This window comes from Oncorhynchus clarkii, chromosome 12 (genome assembly GCF_045791955.1).
Source record: "Oncorhynchus clarkii lewisi isolate Uvic-CL-2024 chromosome 12, UVic_Ocla_1.0, whole genome shotgun sequence".
Taxonomy (NCBI): Eukaryota; Metazoa; Chordata; class Actinopteri; order Salmoniformes; family Salmonidae; genus Oncorhynchus; species Oncorhynchus clarkii.
In genome coordinates, this window is record NC_092158.1 from 92017065 (window position 1) to 92035892 (window position 18828).

Here is an 18828-nt window from a genome sequence, read left to right on the forward strand (position 1 = left end):
GAAATACATCACACATGGCCCCCCATTCACTATATAGTGTACTGGATTTAACCAGGGAAATACATCCCACATGGCCCCCCATTCACTATATAGAGTACTGGATTTAACCAGGGAAATACATCCCACATGGCCCCCCATTCACTATATAGTGTACTGGATTTAACCAGGGAAATACATCCCACATGGCCCCCCATTCACTATATAGTGTACTGGATTTAACCAGGGAAATACATCCCACATGGCCCCCCATTCACTATATAGTGTACTGCATTTAACCAGGGAAATACATCACACATGGCCCCCCATTCACTATATAGTGTACTGCATTTAACCAGGGAAATACATCACACATGGCCCCCCATTCACTATATAGTGTACTGGATTTAACCAGGGAAATACATCACACATGGCCCCCCCATTCACTATATAGTGTACTGCATTTAACCAGGGAAATACATCCCACATGGCCCCCCATTCACTATATAGTGTACTGAATTTAACCAGGGAAATACATCCCACATGGCCCCCCCATTCACTATATAGTGTACTGGAATTAACCAGGGAAATACATCCCACATGGCCCCCCATTCACTATATAGTGTACTGGATTTAACCAGGGAAATACATCCCACATGGCCCCCCATTCACTATATAGTGTACTGGATTTAACCAGGGAAATACATCCCACATGGCCCCCCATTCACTATATAGTGTACTGCATTTAACCAGGGAAATACATCCCACATGGCCCCCCCATTCACTATATAGTGTACTGCATTTAACCAGGGAAATACATCACACATGGCCCCCCATTCACTATATAGTGTACTGCATTTAACCAGGGAAATACATCCCACATTGCCCCCCATTCACTATATAGTGTACTGGATTTAACCAGGGAAATACATCCCACATGGCCCCCCATTCACTATATAGTGTACTGGATTTAACCAGGGAAATACATCACACATGGCCCCCCATTCACTATATAGTGTACTGTATTTAACCAGGGAAATACATCCCACATGGCCCCCCATTCACTATATAGTGTACTGGATTTAACCAGGGAAATACATCCCACATGGCCCCCCATTCACTATATAGTGTACTGGATTTAACCAGGGAAATACATCACACATGGCCCCCCATTCATTATATAGTGTACTGGATTTAACCAGGGAAATACATCACACATGGCCCCCCATTCACTATATAGTGTACTGGATTTAACCAGGGAAATACATCCCACATGGCCCCCCATTCACTATATAGTGTACTGGATTTAACCAGGGAAATACATCCCACATGGCCCCCCCCATTCACTATATAGTGTACTGGATTTAACCAGGGAAATACATCCCACATGGCCCCCCCCATTCACTATATAGTGTACTGGATTTAACCAGGGAAATACATCCCACATGGCCCCCCCATTCACTATATAGTGTACTGGATTTAACCAGGGTAATACATCACACATGGCCCCCCATTCACTATATAGTGTACTGGATTTAACCAGGGAAATACATCCCACATGGCCCCCCCATTCACTATATAGTGTACTGGATTTAACCAGGGAAATACATCCCACATGGCCCCCCATTCACTATATAGTGTACTGGATTTAACCAGGGAAATACATCCCACATGGCCCCCCATTCACTATATAGTGTACTGGATTTAACCAGGGAAATACATCCCACATGGCCCCCCCCATTCACTATATAGTGTACTGGATTTAACCAGGGAAATACATCCCACATGGCCCCCCCATTCACTATATAGTGTACTGGATTTAACCAGGGAAATACATCCCACATGGCCCCCCCATTCACTATATAGTGTACTGGATTTAACCAGGGAAATACATCCCACATGGCCCCCCATTCACTATATAGTGTACTGGATTTAACCAGGGAAATACATCCCACATGGCCCCCCCATTCACTATATAGTGTACTGGATTTAACCAGGGAAATACATCCCACATGGCCCCCCCATTCACTATATAGTGTACTGGATTTAACCAGGGAAATACATCCCACATGGCCCCCCATTCACTATATAGTGTACTGGATTTAACCAGGGAAATACATCCCACATGGCCCCCCATTCACTATATAGTGTACTGGATTTAACCAGGGAAATACATCCCACATGGCCCCCCATTCACTATATAGTGTACTGGATTTAACCAGGGTAATACATCCCACATGGCCCCCCCATTCACTATATAGTGTACTGCATTTAACCAGGGAAATACATCCCACATGGCCCCCCATTCACTATATAGTGTACTGGATTTAACCAGGGTAATACATCCCACATGGCCCCCCCATTCACTATATAGTGTACTGGATTTAACCAGGGAAATACATCCCACATGGCCCCCCCATTCACTATATAGTGTACTGGATTTAACCAGGGAAATACATCCCACATGGCCCCCCATTCACTATATAGTGTACTGGATTTAACCAGGGAAATACATCCCACATGGCCCCCCCATTCACTATATAGTGTACTGGATTTAACCAGGGAAATACATCCCACATGGCCCCCCCATTCACTATATAGTGTACTGGATTTAACCAGGGAAATACATCCCACATGGCCCCCCATTCACTATATAGTGTACTGGATTTAACCAGGGAAATACATCCCACATGGCCCCCCATTCACTATATAGTGTACTGGATTTAACCAGGGAAATACATCCCACATGGCCCCCCATTCACTATATAGTGTACTGGATTTAACCAGGGTAATACATCCCACATGGCCCCCCCATTCACTATATAGTGTACTGCATTTAACCAGGGAAATACATCCCACATGGCCCCCCATTCACTATATAGTGTACTGGATTTAACCAGGGTAATACATCCCACATGGCCCCCCCATTCACTATATAGTGTACTGCATTTAACCAGGGAAATACATCCCACATGGCCCCCCCATTCACTATATAGTGTTCTGGATTTAACCAGGGAAATACATCCCACATGGCCCCCCCATTCACTATATAGTGTACTGGATTTAACCAGGGAAATACATCCCACATGGCCCCCCATTCACTATATAGTGTACTGGATTTAACCAGGGTAATACATCCCACATGGCCCCCCATTCACTATATAGTGTACTGGATTTAACCAGGGAAATACATCCCACATGGCCCCCCCATTCACTATATAGTGTACTGGATTTAACCAGGGTAATACATCCCACATGGCCCCCCATTCACTATATAGTGTACTGGATTTAACCAGGGAAATACATCCCACATGGCCCCCCATTCACTATATAGTGTACTGGATTTAACCAGGGAAATACATCCCACATGGCCCCCCATTCACTATATAGTGTACTGGATTTAACCAGGGAAATACATCCCACATGGCCCCCCCCATTCACTATATAGTGTACTGCATTTAACCAGGGAAATACATCCCACATGGCCCCCCATTCACTATATAGTGTACTGGATTTAACCAGGGAAATACATCCCACATGGCCCCCCATTCACTATATAGTGTACTGGATTTAACCAGGGAAATACATCCCACATGGCCCCCCATTCACTATATAGTGTACTACTTTTCACCCTGTCAAAGGTACGTGGACATGGTGCAGAACTTATTGACAAGGGGCGACAGGTTTGAGAGGTGGCCTTGAGCACTTAACCCCCCCCCCCCCCACAACAACAGCTCCCCAGGTACCCCAGTGTGGCAGCCTCCTGCACCTCTCCAAAAACTGTATGTGAGTTGGTGTGAAGCAGAAGTCACATTTTGATTGGTCCTTGTGTGCAGTTGACCAATAAAGTCATCTTATCAACCAGCCTCCTTTCCAGCCCAGTCTGGTAACAGTTCTCCCTGCGCCGTGGGGCCCATCACCCAGGCTAATTCATCAGACCTATGTCCAGTCCGGTAACAGTTCTCCCTGCGCCGTGGGGCCCATCACCCAGGCTAATTCATCAGACCTATGTCCAGTCCGGTAACAGTTCTCCCTGCGCCGTGGGGCCCATCACCCAGGCTAATTCATCAGACCTATGTCCAGTCTGGTAACAGTTCTCCCTGCGCCGTGGGGCCCATCACCCAGGCTAATTCATCAGACCTATGTAAGGAATGGGCTGCCATTAAGGAGCGAACACACACACTTCCTGTGGTGACTGTGGCTGTGACTGTAGAAGGCTGGTATAATACACGGTCTCTAAAATTACCTGACACAAGTCCAGACCTGTCCTGAGGACAGACTACAGACAGCAGCGAATGACTAGCGGGTCCCTATCTTCCAATAATACAGTCATAACACTATAACACTATAATGAATAATGCTGTGAAAACACACACACACACACACACACACACACACACACACACACACACACACACTAAAATATACTGACTGACAGACTCAAGTGGAAGATTTGTCAGACATGAGAGCTGAGTGAAGTGACAGATCGATGTGTGTGTGTGTGTGTGTTGTCTGTGTGTGTGTGTGTGTTGTCTGTGTGTGTGTGTGTGTGTGTGTGTGTGTGTGTGTGTGTGTGCCTGTGTGTGTGTGTGTGTCTGTGTGTGTGTGTGTGTGTGTGTGTCTGTGTGTGTGTATTTTCACAGCATTATTCACCAGACACGACACACAACTCAGGAGCTCAGGAGCGAGTGGCCCCCTCGTCTCCATGGAAACTGGCAGCACACACACAGAGTCTGTCGCTATTTTACTCTTATTATTATCTATCCTGATGCCTAGCCACTCTACCCTGCCTTCATGTACATATCTACCTCAAATACCTATTATTATCTATCCTGATGTCTAGCCACTCTACCCTGCCTTCATGTACATATCTACCTCAAATACCTTATTATTATCTATCCTGATGCCTAGTCACTTTACCCTGCCTTCATGTACATATCTACCTCAAATACCTATTATTATCTATCCTGATGTCTAGTCACTTTACCCTGCCTTCATCTACATATCTACCTCAAATACCTATTTATTGTTATTTGTATTATCTAACCTGGTACTTCCTGTTTATAGCTCCACATTGATATGGTGCTCCCTTTACATAGTGCATGTGACAAATAACATTTTATTCAATTTTTTAATTTTAACTGCACCCTGCCTGTGTACCCTGCCTATTACACTGTCTGTCTCTGAACTGGGAGTGTACCCTGCCTATTACACTGTCTGTCTCTGAACTGGGAGTGTACCCTGCCTATTACACTGTCTGTCTCTGAACTGGGAGTGTACCCTGCCGTCTCACAGTCTGTCTCTGAACTGGGAGTGTACCCTGCCTATTACACTGTCTGTCTCTGAACTGGGAGTGTACCCTGCCGTGTCACAGTCTGTCCCTAAACTGGGAGTGTACCCTGCCTATTACACTGTCTGTCTCTGAACTGGGAGTGTACCCTGCCTATTACACTGTCTGTCCCTAAACTGGGAGTGTACCCTGCCTATTACATTGTCTGTCACTCAACTGGGAGTGTACCCTGCATATTACACTGTCTGTCCCTGAACTGGGAGTGTACCCTGCCTATTACAATGTCTGTGTCTGAACTGGGAGTGTACCCTGCCGTTACACTGTCTGTCTCTGAACTGGGAGTGTACCCTGCCGTTACACTGTCTGTCTCTGAACTGGGAGTGTACCCTGCCGTTACACTGTCTGTCTCTGAACTGGGAGTGTACCCTGCCTATTACACTGTCTGTCCCTAAACTGGGAGTGTACCCTGCTATTACACTGTCCGTCTCTGAACTGGGAGTGTACCCTGCCGTTACACTGTCTGTCTCTGAACTGGGAGTGTACCCTGCCTATTACACTGTCTGTCTCTAAACTGGGAGTGTACCCTGCCATTACACAGTCTGTCCCTAAACTGGGAGTGTACCCTGCCGTTACACAGTCTGTCCCTAAACTGGGAGTGTACCCTGCCGTTACACAGTCTGTCCCTAAACTGGGAGTGTACCCTGCCGTTACACAGTCTGTCCCTAAACTGGGAGTGTACCCTGCCCTTACACTGTCTGATAATACATACAGCACAGAACACAGAAGTGCATCCCAAAAAGGCACTCTATTGCCTAGTGCACTACTTTGGACCAGAGTCCTATGGGAAAGTAGTGCACACTAAATACAGAATAGGGTGCCAATAGGGACACAACCAGAAGCAGACATACATCTGGTTATGAATGAAACATCATTCATTTGGTACCGGGGAAAAATGACACATGAATTCATTACAAAATCATAAATGACAAATTCATAAATGACAAATTCATAAATGACAAATTCACACATTCCCTATGATTTCCATTCGTGACTGGTTAAGAGGGATGCCTCAGAGAACGTCCCATCACTGTTGTAGGCTTTCGTTTTATTCTAGACCAGTAGCTCCTGTACAACCATTGGATGTGCAAGTAGCCTGGTGTTTCATCCATCCCGTCTGTCTATGTATCTGTCTGTTTGACTCGGCCCGTTGTTGGAGGATATTAGCTGTGAACCTCCGTTTTCAGTGTGTTAAGTGTGTTATTCTCCAGGTTGCAGATGCTGGCAGTTTATGTTGCCTGCCCTGCCCAGCCCCAAGCTACTCCTCTGGGGTCGGCCCAACCTGATCAGCCGGTGGAGATGGCTCCAGGCATACGCCAACCGGCTAGACACTAGGTCCAACGAGGCTGGGTCCACACCTGCCCAGAGGTTCCCCGTCGAACCCCCTGAACCCTCCACTGGAGCTCCCACCGCCTCCTTGACCAACTTAGGTAGAGCCACAGAGTCAGGTAAGATGGAGCTGCTGTCGCTCCCCAGGAAGAGGTGATCCAGAGCCCGGTTCTGGAGGCTCTCCCTCAGGCTGCGGAACAGCTCCTCCATCCTGGCCACCAGGTGGCGATCCTCCCAGGCCTAAAAAAGAAAGACAAGTAGACGGTCAGTAAGATGCAAAAAACCTTAGTAACCTATTTACAAATGATTCCAAACATACGTGTATATATGATAGAGTAGATCAGCCCTATAGAGGACAATAAATCAGGATGGATAACAGGCCTCCAATCAAATCAAAGTTTACTGTCATGTGAAAGGATGGGCAAAAATGACAAATTACAATTACAAATTATAATTACAAATTACAATAGCAAAATACCCTAAAGACTAACGTATCAAAATAAATTACAAAAATATGTTTGCAAAGTATGCAGTGGACTAAGGCCCTACGTCTCAGTGCTCCTTAGTTTAATGCCCTGACTGGTCCCGAGTGGTGCCGTGGACTAAGGCCGTGCGTCTCAGTTCTCCTTAGTTTAATACCCTGACTGGTCCCGAGTGGTGCAGTGGACTAAGGCCCTACGTCTCAGTGCTCCTTAGATTAATACCCTGACTGGTCCCGAGTGGTGCAGTGGACTAAGGCCCTACCGTCTCAGCGCTCCTTAGTTTAATACCCTGACTGGTCCCGAGTGGTGCCGTGGACTAAGGCCCTACCGTCTCAGCGCTCCTTAGTTTAATACCCTGACTGGTCCCGAGTGGTTTTGTGGACTAAGGCCCTACCGTCTCAGCGCTCCTTAGTTTAATACCCTGACTGGTCCAGAGTGGTGCAGTGGACTAAGGCCCTGCGTCTCAGTGCTCCTTAGTTTAATACCCTGACTGGTCCCGAGTGGTGCAGTGGACTAAGGCCCTACCGTCTCAGTGCTCCTTAGTTTAATACCCTGACTGGTCCCGAGTGGTGCAGTGGACTAAGGCCCTGTGTCTCAGTGCTCCTTAGTTTAATGCCCTGACTGGTCCCGAGTGGTGCAGTGGACTAAGGCCCTACCGTCTCAGTGCTCCTTAGTTTAATACCCTGACTGGTCCCGAGTGGTGCAGTGGACTAAGGTCCTGCGTCTCAGTGCTCCTTAGTTTAATACCCTGACTGGTCCCGAGTGGTGCAGTGGACTAAGGCCCTGCGTCTCAGTGCTCCTTAGTTTAATACCCTGACTGGTCCCGAGTGGTGCAGTGGACTAAGGCCCTACCGTCTCAGTGCTCCTTAGTTTAATACCCTGACTGGTCCCGAGTGGTGCAGTGGACTAAGGCCCTACCGTCTCAGTGCTAAAGGCTTCACTACAGACCCTGGTTCCATTCCAGGCTGTATCATTACCGGCCGTGATTGGGAGTCCCATAGGGCGGCGCACAATTGACCCAGCATTGTCCAGGTTAGGGTTTGGCCGGGGTAGGCCGTCATTGTAAATAAGAATTTGTTCTTAACTGACTTTTCTAGTTAAATAAAAGGTTAAATAAATTAAATGTAAAAATGTCACTCTGGATAAGAGTATCTGCTAAACGACCAACATGTAACTGTAAATGTAAAAAACAGACTGGTTATTATAATTGGCCTTGTTTCGTGGCAGAGCTCATTAGAATAATACCCAGCATGTTTTGCGAGTGTTAATTTTCACATTTACATTTTGGTAATTTAGACACTCTTATTTTATGTCCCCCTTTCATTCTACACTGGTATCAGACTTCTGATACCAGTGCAGAATGAAAGGGGGACATAAAATGGTGATATAAAAAAATGGTATAAAGAAGTATTTTGTATATTAAAAATACTAATTACAGCTCTCTGAAGTATCTTGTTACAAAATACACTACCGAGTAGTGTACACAGTACACTGAAATACTTATTAGCAAGCTCTACTCTCTAACAGTGGAGCATCTATTTAAATATTCAGGAAAAATAACATGTAAATAAAGCAGTAAGAGAAGACAATGGTATGGTGTAACCTGTAGTACCTATTAAAGGTAGGGTGTAACCTGTAGTACCTATTAAAGGTAGGGTGTAACCTGTAGTACCTATTAAAGGTAATGTGTAACCTGTAGTACCTATTAAAGGTAGGGTGTAACCTGTAGTACCTATTAAAGGTAGGGTGTAACCTGTAGTACCTATTAAAGGTAGGGTGTAACCTGTAGTACCTATTAAAGGTAGGGTGTAACCTGTAGTACCAATTAAAGGTAGGGTGTAACCTGTAGTACCTATTAAAGGTAGGGTGTAACCTGTAGTACCTATTAAAGGTAGGGTGTAACCTGTAGTACCTATTAAAGGTAGGGTGTAACCTGTAGTACCTATTAAAGGTAGGGTGTAACCTGTAGTACCTATTAAAGGTAGGGTGTAACCTGTAGTACCTATTAAAGGTATGGTGTAACCTGTAGTACCTATTAAAGGTAGGGTGTAACCTGTAGTACCTATTAAAGGTAGGGTGTAACCTGTAGTACCTATTAAAGGTAGGGTGTAACCTGTAGTACCTATTAAAGGTAGGGTGTAACCTGTAGTACCTATTAAAGGTAGGGTGTAACCTGCAGTACCTATTAAAGGTAGGGTGTAACCTGTAGTACCTATTAAAGGTAGGGTGTAACCTGTAGTACCTATTAAAGGTAGGGTGTAACCTGTAGTACCTATTAAAGGTAGGGTGTAACATGCAGTACCTATTAAAGGTATGGTGTAACCTGCAGTACCTATTAAAGGTAGGGTGTAACCTGTAGTACCTATTAAAGGTAGGGTGTAACCTGTAGTACCTATTAAAGGTAGGGTGTAACCTGTAGTACCTATTAAAGGTAGGGTGTAACCTGTAGTACCTATTAAAGGTAGGGTGTAACCTGTAGTACCTATTAAAGGTAGGGTGTAACCTGTAGTACCAATTAAAGGTAGGGTGTAACCTGTAGTACCTATTAAAGGTAGGGTGTAACCTGTAGTACCTATTAAAGGTAGGGTGTAACCTGTAGTACCTATTAAAGGTAGGGTGTAACCTGTAGTACCTATTAAAGGTAGGGTGTAACCTGTAGTACCTATTAAAGGTAGGGTGTAACCTGTAGTACCTATTAAAGGTATGGTGTAACCTGTAGTACCTATTAAAGGTAGGGTGTAACCTGTAGTACCTATTAAAGGTAGGGTGTAACCTGTAGTACCTATTAAAGGTAGGGTGTAACCTGTAGTACCTATTAAAGGTAGGGTGTAACCTGTAGTACCTATTAAAGGTAGGGTGTAACCTGCAGTACCTATTAAAGGTAGGGTGTAACCTGTAGTACCTATTAAAGGTAGGGTGTAACCTGTAGTACCTATTAAAGGTAGGGTGTAACCTGTAGTACCTATTAAAGGTAGGGTGTAACATGCAGTACCTATTAAAGGTATGGTGTAACCTGCAGTACCTATTAAAGGTAGGGTGTAACCTGTAGTACCTATTAAAGGTAGGGTGTAACCTGTAGTACCTATTAAAGGTAGGGTGTAACCTGTAGTACCTATTAAAGGTAGGGTGTAACCTGTAGTACCAATTAAAGGTAGGGTGTAACCTGTAGTACCTATTAAAGGTAGGGTGTAACCTGTAGTACCTATTAAAGGTAGGGTGTAACCTGTAGTACCTATTAAAGGTAGGGTGTAACCTGTAGTACCTATTAAAGGTAGGGTGTAACCTGTAGTACCTATTAAAGGTAGGGTGTAACCTGCAGTACCTATTAAAGGTAGGGTGTAACCTGTAGTACCTATTAAAGGTAGGGTGTAACCTGTAGTACCTATTAAAGGTAGGGTGTAACCTGTAGTACCTATTAAAGGTAGGGTGTAACATGCAGTACCTATTAAAGGTATGGTGTAACCTGCAGTACCTATTAAAGGTAGGGTGTAACCTGTAGTACCTATTAAAGGTAGGGTGTAACCTGTAGTACCTATTAAAGGTAGGGTGTAACCTGTAGTACCTATTAAAGGTAGGGTGTAACCTGTAGTACCAATTAAAGGTAGGGTGTAACCTGTAGTACCTATTAAAGGTAGGGTGTAACCTGTAGTACCTATTAAAGGTAGGGTGTAACCTGTAGTACCTATTAAAGGTAGGGTGTAACCTGTAGTACCTATTAAAGGTAGGGTGTAACCTGTAGTACCTATTAAAGGTATGGTGTAACCTGTAGTACCTATTAAAGGTAGGGTGTAACCTGTAGTACCTATTAAAGGTAGGGTGTAACCTGTAGTACCTATTAAAGGTAGGGTGTAACCTGTAGTACCTATTAAAGGTAGGGTGTAACCTGTAGTACCTATTAAAGGTAGGGTGTAACCTGCAGTACCTATTAAAGGTAGGGTGTAACCTGTAGTACCTATTAAAGGTAGGGTGTAACCTGTAGTACCTATTAAAGGTAGGGTGTAACCTGTAGTACCTATTAAAGGTAGGGTGTAACATGCAGTACCTATTAAAGGTATGGTGTAACCTGCAGTACCTATTAAAGGTAGGGTGTAACCTGTAGTACCTATTAAAGGTAGGGTGTAACCTGTAGTACCTATTAAAGGTAGGGTGTAACCTGTAGTACCTATTAAAGGTAGGGTGTAACCTGTAGTACCTATTAAAGGTAGGGTGTAACCTGTAGTACCTATTAAAGGTAGGGTGTAACCTGTAGTACCTATTAAAGGTAGGGTGTAACCTGTAGTACCTATTAAAGGTAGGGTGTAACCTGTAGTACCTATTAAAGGTAGGGTGTCACCTGTAGTACCTATTAAAGGTAGGGTGTAACCTGCAGTACCTATTAAAGGTAGGGTGTAACCTGTAGTACCTATTAAAGGTAGGGTGTAACCTGCAGTACCTATTAAAGGTAGGGTGTAACCTGTAGTACCTATTAAAGGTAGGGTGTAACCTGTAGTACCTATTAAAGGTAGGGTGTAACCTGTAGTACCTATTAAAGGTAGGGTGTAACCTGTAGTACCTATTAAAGGTAGGGTGTAACCTGTAGTACCTATTAAAGGTAGGGTGTAACCTGTAGTACCTATTAAAGGCATGGTGTTTCCTACCTCTGCAGGAGAGCTAAAGGCATGGTGTTTCCTACCTCTGCAGACGCAGCCAGGCCGTCTTCAGCGTGTAGGAGGAGAGGACTGACCTCCAGAGCGCCCCCCGGTGGCTGTCCAGTGCCTGGCCACCCAGGTCACGCAGCGCCTTGGTCAGCTGGAGCACCTTGAGGTGGCAGGAGGGTTGTGGTGAGCGGCCACGGAGCCAGCCCAGCAGACGCTGCTCCTGGCGGGGGAAGAACAAAGTCCACAGGTCCCTCTCATCGCTCTGCTGGTTCTGGTGCTGGTCTGGAATGGATGGATGGATGGATGGATGGATGGATGAAGGACAGAAGGAAGTAAAGAAAGAAGAAAAGTAGTAAGGAAGGAAGTAGGGAAGGAAAGAAGGAGACAGGGAATTCATGATTTAGTGAATTAAATAATGAATGAATAATGAATTAATGATCAAAGAAAGGAGAGTAATGAAGAATTTGAAAATGACATATATTTACCCCTGATCACCTGAACACACCTGTATTTGACATCGCCACTGAGGCCGTCGTTTCCATGGGAACCAGGTAGACCCCGTCTCCGAGGGGGATGGCAGGGAGGAGCCGTATTGCCATGGAGATGTGACAGCAGACGTAGTCGGAACGCGGTGTGAGGCGGAGCTGCACACGGTCGTCGGCGAGTGCCAGACTCAGCGTGCAGCGTTGCTCGAAAGGGTAGCGCACGGTTGCTAGGCAACGCTGGACCGCCGGGTAGAACCAACGGAGGACAGAGTCCGGGGTCAGGCGATAGACTCCGCCCCCTCCTCCTCCTCCTCCTCCTGACACTGCCGTGACCCCTGACAATGAGCTCGATGACCTTTCGGGCGACCCCCGAGAAGGGTGCATTCGTAAAAAGGTGTCAGTGAAGTTGCGGTGTTTTCGTAGCCAGTCCCCACGGCGAGGCGTCTCTAGACTGCACCGCGGCACGCCGCTCCACCCACCGTCCTCTGAGCTTTCCCCTTTCATCTCTTCCTTCACCTCCTCCTTCAAGACTTCCTTCCCTTCTTCTTGGACCTCTGTCTGCTTCTCCACCTTGCTGTCGTCCTTCAAGACTTCCTTCAATTTATTGCTTCTCACCCTCATCATGTTCCCCTTCCCCGACCTCCTCCCATTCTCTTTAACCTCCCCCCTCTGCTCCCTCACATCCTCCTTGCCCTCCCCCTTCCCCGACCTCCTCCCATTCTCTTTAACCTCCCCCCTCTGCTCCCTCACATCCTCCTTGCCCTCCCCCTTCCCCGACCTCCTCCCGTTCTCTTTAACCTCCCCCCTCTGCTCCCTCACATCCTCCTTGCCCTCCCCCTTCCCCGACCTCTTCCCATTCTCTCTAACCTCCCCCCTCTGCTCCCTCACATCCTCCTTGCCCTCCCCCTTCCCTGACTTTCTTCCATTCTCTTTAACCTCCCCCCTCTTGTTATTTTCCTCAGCTCTCTTGTCCCCCTTCTCTTTTTTCTCCTCACCCCTCACATCCCTCTTGCCCTCCCCCTTCTCCTCTCCTCTCTCGTCCTTCTTCTCCTCCCCCCTCCTCTCCCCCCTGTATACTCGTGGCTCCAGTCTCAGTTCTCGGGGTATCTTCAGAGGTACCAGGATGTCATAGTAGTCTGGAGCGCCCACCTTGTGCTCCTCGTATGAACTGCCCACCTGTAACCAGACCAGACAAACGAGGATTGTGTGAGTCCCAAATTGCACTCGAATTCCCGAGAAGTTTGTTTACGTTGACCATCAACTCTGTTAACTAATTAATCATTTAACTACAAAAAGAGAAAATGTTATCTTCCCGAAACTCACCTGCAGGAAGTCTCCCCGGAACGCCAGAGAGGACTCTGGGATACCTCCAGTGGCACGTCCGGCTCTGACCAGCTCCCCGACCAGTTTAGCCACGTGGGCCTTGCTGTGCCCCAGGACGTGAGGAGACAGACGCACCCAGCGCTCGTAGTAGTCCTCCAGGACCTCTCGACGAGACCAACCCGATTTCAGAGCCCCGTCAGCGGTCTCGAGAGGCACCCTCTGGGGCCCCCCTGGGTGGGTGGAGCAGTACCTGTAGTTACACATTGATAGTTCAGTCTATTCATATTTCAACAGATGGATACTTAGTGCAATCAAGGGACCGACAGCATTATGAGTATTATTACGAGTTTTCAAAAGCAGAAGCAAAAATAACCGTAGTAACCGTGCAACTCAAACGGAGAGAGAGAGAGAGAGAGAGAGAGAGAGAGAGAGAGAGAGAGAGAGGAAAAAACACCTACCTGGAGTTGACAGCCCCCCTAGACGCAACTATGACAAAACAACCAACCAAAACGGGTCACAACTCCTGCAGCTCTGTCGCACGCTGGGTCTGTACGTAGTCAATAGTAGGCTTCGATGGGACTCTCACGGTAGGTACACCTATAGCTCATCTCTTGGCAGTAGTACTGTAGACTACTTTATCACTGACCTCAACCCAGAGTCTCTCAGAGCTTTCACAGTCAACCCCCTCAGATCGCAGCAAAATCACAGTCTACTTGAACAGAGCAATACTCAATCATGAGGCATCAAAGCCAACGGAACGGAGTAATATTAAGAAATGCTTTAGATGGAAGGAATGTAGTGTAGAAACCTACTGAGAAAACAATTAGGCAACAACACATTCAATCCCTTTTAGACAACTTCCTGGACAAAACGTTCCACCGTAACAGTGAAGGTGTGAACCTGGCAGTAGAAAACCTTTTAGACAACTTCCTGGACAAAACGTTCCACCGTAACAGTGAAGGTGTGAACCTGGCAGTAGAAAACCTTTTAGACAACTTCCTGGACAAAACGTTCCACCGTAACAGTGAAGGTGTGAACCTGGCAGTAGAAAACCTTTTAGACAACTTCCTGGACAAAACGTTCCACCGTAACAGTGAAGGTGTGAACCTGGCAGTAGAAAACCTTTTAGACAACTTCCTGGACAAAACGTTCCACCGTAACAGTGAAGGTGTAAACCTGGCAGTAGAAAACCTTTTAGACAACTTCCTGGACAAAACGTTCCACCGTAATAGTGAAGGTGTGAACCTGGCAGTAGAAAACCTTTTAGACAACTTCCTGGACAAAACGTTCCACCGTAACAGTGAAGGTGTGAACCTGGCAGTAGAAAACCTAAACAGTATATCTGACCTCTCACCCTACTGAATCTAAAAATGTCAAGCAAACAACCTAAGAAAGACATTGAGAAACCTGTCCAATCAAAAGCATAGAGACCCAGAGAACCTGAGCCTACTGTCCAATCAAAAGCATAGAGACCCAGAGAACCTGAGCCTACTGTCCAATCAAAAGCATAGAGACCCAGAGAACCTGAGCCTACTGTCCAACCAAAAGCATAGAGACCCAGAGAACCTGAGCCTACTGTCCAATCAAAAGCATAGAGACCCAGAGAACCTGAGCCTACTGTCCAACCAAAAGCATAGAGACCCAGAGAACCTGAGCCTACTGTCCAATCAAAAGCATAGAGACCCAGAGAACCTGAGCCTACTGTCCAACCAAAAGCATAGAGACCCAGAAAACCTGAGCCCACGCGTTTACTATGGTGAATCCCTAAAACAATTCATAAACACACTACGGAAAAAAGAAGGAACAGCACGTCAGAAATCAGCGCAATGTAACTGAAGAATCCATAGACTCAAACCACTTCTGGGAAAACACTAAACAAACAACAACATGAAGAGTTATCTATCCGAAACGAAGATGAATGGGTAAATCACTTCTCCAATATTTTTGGCTCTATAACTAAGACTACCAGAACCCACTGGATTCTCCAATATGTTTGGCTCTATAACTAAGACTACCAGAACCCACTGGATTCTCCAATATGTTTGGCTCTATAACTAAGACTACCAGAACCAACTGGATTCTCCAATTATATTTAATGAACTACAGGACAAAATTAAAAAAAGGCCTGTGGGGTTGATTGTCTCCTAAATTAAATGTTAAAATAGACAGACGACAAATTCCAATTGGTAAAATTAATAAAACTCTTTAACATCATCCTCAGCTCTGGCATCTTCCCCAATATTTGGAACCAAGGACTGATCACCCCAATCCACAAAAGTGGAGACACATTTGACCCCAATAACTACCATGGGACAAGCATCAACAGCAACCATGGGAAAATCCTTGTAAAATCTGCGTAAAACAACAAATAATCCATGCAGAGTAGAATTAATTATCAAAATCCAGAAGTGAGATGTTAAATTATACAACCACCTAAAAGGAAATGATTCCCAAACCTTCTTAAGGAAAGCTTTGACTATGTACAGACTCAGTGAGCATAGCCTTGCTATTGAGAAAGGCCGCCGTAGGCAGACATGGCTCTCAAGAGAAGACAGGCTATGTGCTCACTGCCCACAAAATGAGGTGGAAACTGAACTGCACTTCCTAACCTCCTGCACAATGTATGACCATATTAGAGAGACATATTTCCCTCAGATAACACAAACCCATAAAGAATTCGAAAACAAATCCAATTTTGATAAACTCCCATATCTACTGGGTGAAATTCCACAGTGTGCCATCACAGCAGCAAGATGTGTGACCTGTTGCCACGAGAAAAGGTAAACCCATATTTATGCTTATTTATTTTCTCTTGTGTACTTTGTGTACTAACTATTTGCACATCATTATAACACTGTATATACACAATATGCCATTGAAAATGTATTTTCCTGTGGAAGTTTTGTGTGTAATATAATATATATATAATAATATTTACTGTAATTATTATTTTCTTCTTCAGTTTTGTACATTATCCATTTCAATTGGCGTTGGCGATGTAAACACAATGTCAACACAATGTAAACACAATGTAAACACATGTTTCCCATGCCAATTAATCCCTTTGAATTGAATTTAACTGAATTGAGAGCGAGTGGGAGAGAGAGAGAGAGACAGACAGAGAGAGAGAGAGAGACAGACAGAGAGAGAGAGAGAGAGAGAGAGAGAGAGAGAGAGAGAGAGACAGAGAGACAGAGAGAGAGAGAGAGAGAGACAGACAGAGAGAGAGAGAGAGCCAGAGTAAGATAGAGAAAGAGAGAAGATGTGATGTGTGTGGACTGTGTACCTTATGAAGAGGTAGCAGAGGACACAGGCCAGTAGTAGTTTGATGAGTGAGAAAAAGACAGGAGGGCCCTGGTCAGAGCAGGGCTCTGTCCCAGCCTCGTACCCAGGATCGGGGCCTGATTCTGGGCTTAGCCAGTGGGTTATGTGGTGGTGGAAAACCAGACCTGTCAACACACAGGTCAACAGAGGCCAGAACACCCGCAGGTTCAGAGTGTACACACTCATCCTCCTCTCTCTCTCTCACTCTCTCTCTCTTCTCCTTCCCGCTATCTCTTCTCGTTCCCTCTCTCTCTTCTCGTTCCCTCTCTCTCTTCTCGTTCCCCCTCTCTCCTTCTTTCTGTTGCTCCAAGGTTCCTTCGTTCTTTCTCTTCTTCTTGTCTGTCCAGGACTTGTTCTTTAGCGATGCCAGAGAACTGAGACAGGGTCAGGGAAGGCTAACCCATCATGACACACACGCTGACACACACACCCTGACTCTCTCTCTCGTATTTTCCCTCCTCTGCGCCTCAATGTTCTTCTCTCCGTTGTCTCCTCTCCTTCCTTCTTGTAACAGAACTCCCACTTCTTATTCTTCTTCTTCTCTCCTTCCTTCTTGTAACAGAACTCCCACCTCTTATTCTTCTTCTCCTCTCCAGCTTGTTTGTTCAGTTTAAAGTCAGTTGAAGTTCCTCTTCAGAAGTTGCCCCTCCTTCTCCTCCTCTCTTCTTCAATCTGTCCCTCCTGTTTTTCCTCTCCAGAGCTGTATGATGTCAGGTTTATCTGTCTTTGTGAAGACAGGTCCTCTCTCTCTCTCTTGTCCTCTTGTTCTCTCTTTCTTGTCTTCTCTTTTTCCCGGTCTCTTTCTCTCTCTCTCTCTCTCTCTCTCTCTCTGAGCTCAGAGGAAATGCCAAACTCTTGAGAGAGGAATTTTAGTTTTAAAAAAAGAGGGGGAGGAGGAGGAAAGAGAGACTGGGCGGCAACACTCTCCTCCCACCTCTTAAAGAGACAAAGACATTGTTTCACGTCTCAACATTACATTCAAAAGGGGACTCAGGGCCAAGTCCCAAATGGAACCCTATTCCCTGTATAGTGCACTACTTTTGACCAGAGCCCTATGGACCCTTGTTGAAAGTAGTGCACTACATAGGGAATAGGGTACCATTTTTTGGACACAAAGGCTATGACAGTTACTGTAGCAGCATTGACAATAAAAGTTATTCAATTGCATTTGAGTGATTTGATTGATACTGCAGAACTGAGTGTACAAAACATTAAGAACACTTTCCTAATATTGAGTTGCACCCCTCCTTTTGCCCAACTTCAATCCGTCGTAGCGTGGACTCTACAGCATCCTCAATGGGCTCTACAACAGCCTCAATGGGCTCTACAGCATCCTCAATGGGCTCTACAGCATCCTCAATGAACTCTACAACAGCCTCAATGGGCTCTACAACATCCTCAATGAACTCTACAACATCCTCAATGAACTCTACAACATCCTCAATGGGCTCTACAACATCCTCAATGGGCTCTACAACAGTCTCAATGGGCTCTACAACATCCTCAATGGGCTCTACAACTGCCTCAATGGGCTCTACAACAGTCTCAATGGGCTCTACAACAGCCTCAATGAACTCTACAACAGCCTCAATGGGCTCTACAACAGCCTGAATGGGCTCTACAACAGCCTGAATGGGCTCTACAACATCCTCAATGGGCTCTACAACAGCCTGAATGGGCTCTACAACATCCTCAATGGACTCTACAACAGCCTCAATGGGCTCTACAACATCCTCAATGGGCTCTACAACAGCCTCAATGGGCTCTACAACAGCCTCAATGGGCTCTACAACAGTCTCAATGGGCTCTACAACAGCCTCAATGAACTCTACAACAGCCTCAATGGGCTCTACAACAGCCTGAATGGGCTCTACAACATCCTCAATGGGCTCTACAACAGCCTGAATGGGCTCTACAACATCCTC

At 45.7% G+C, this 18828-nt stretch overlaps 1 pseudogene; it reads right to left on the bottom strand.

Annotated features, from left to right (window-relative positions):
* Nucleotides 1-6323: 6323 nt before the first annotated feature.
* Nucleotides 6324-17089, bottom strand: LOC139421660 (inositol 1,4,5-trisphosphate receptor-interacting protein-like 2; annotated as a pseudogene).
* Between the last annotated feature and the right edge of the window lie 1739 nt (nt 17090-18828).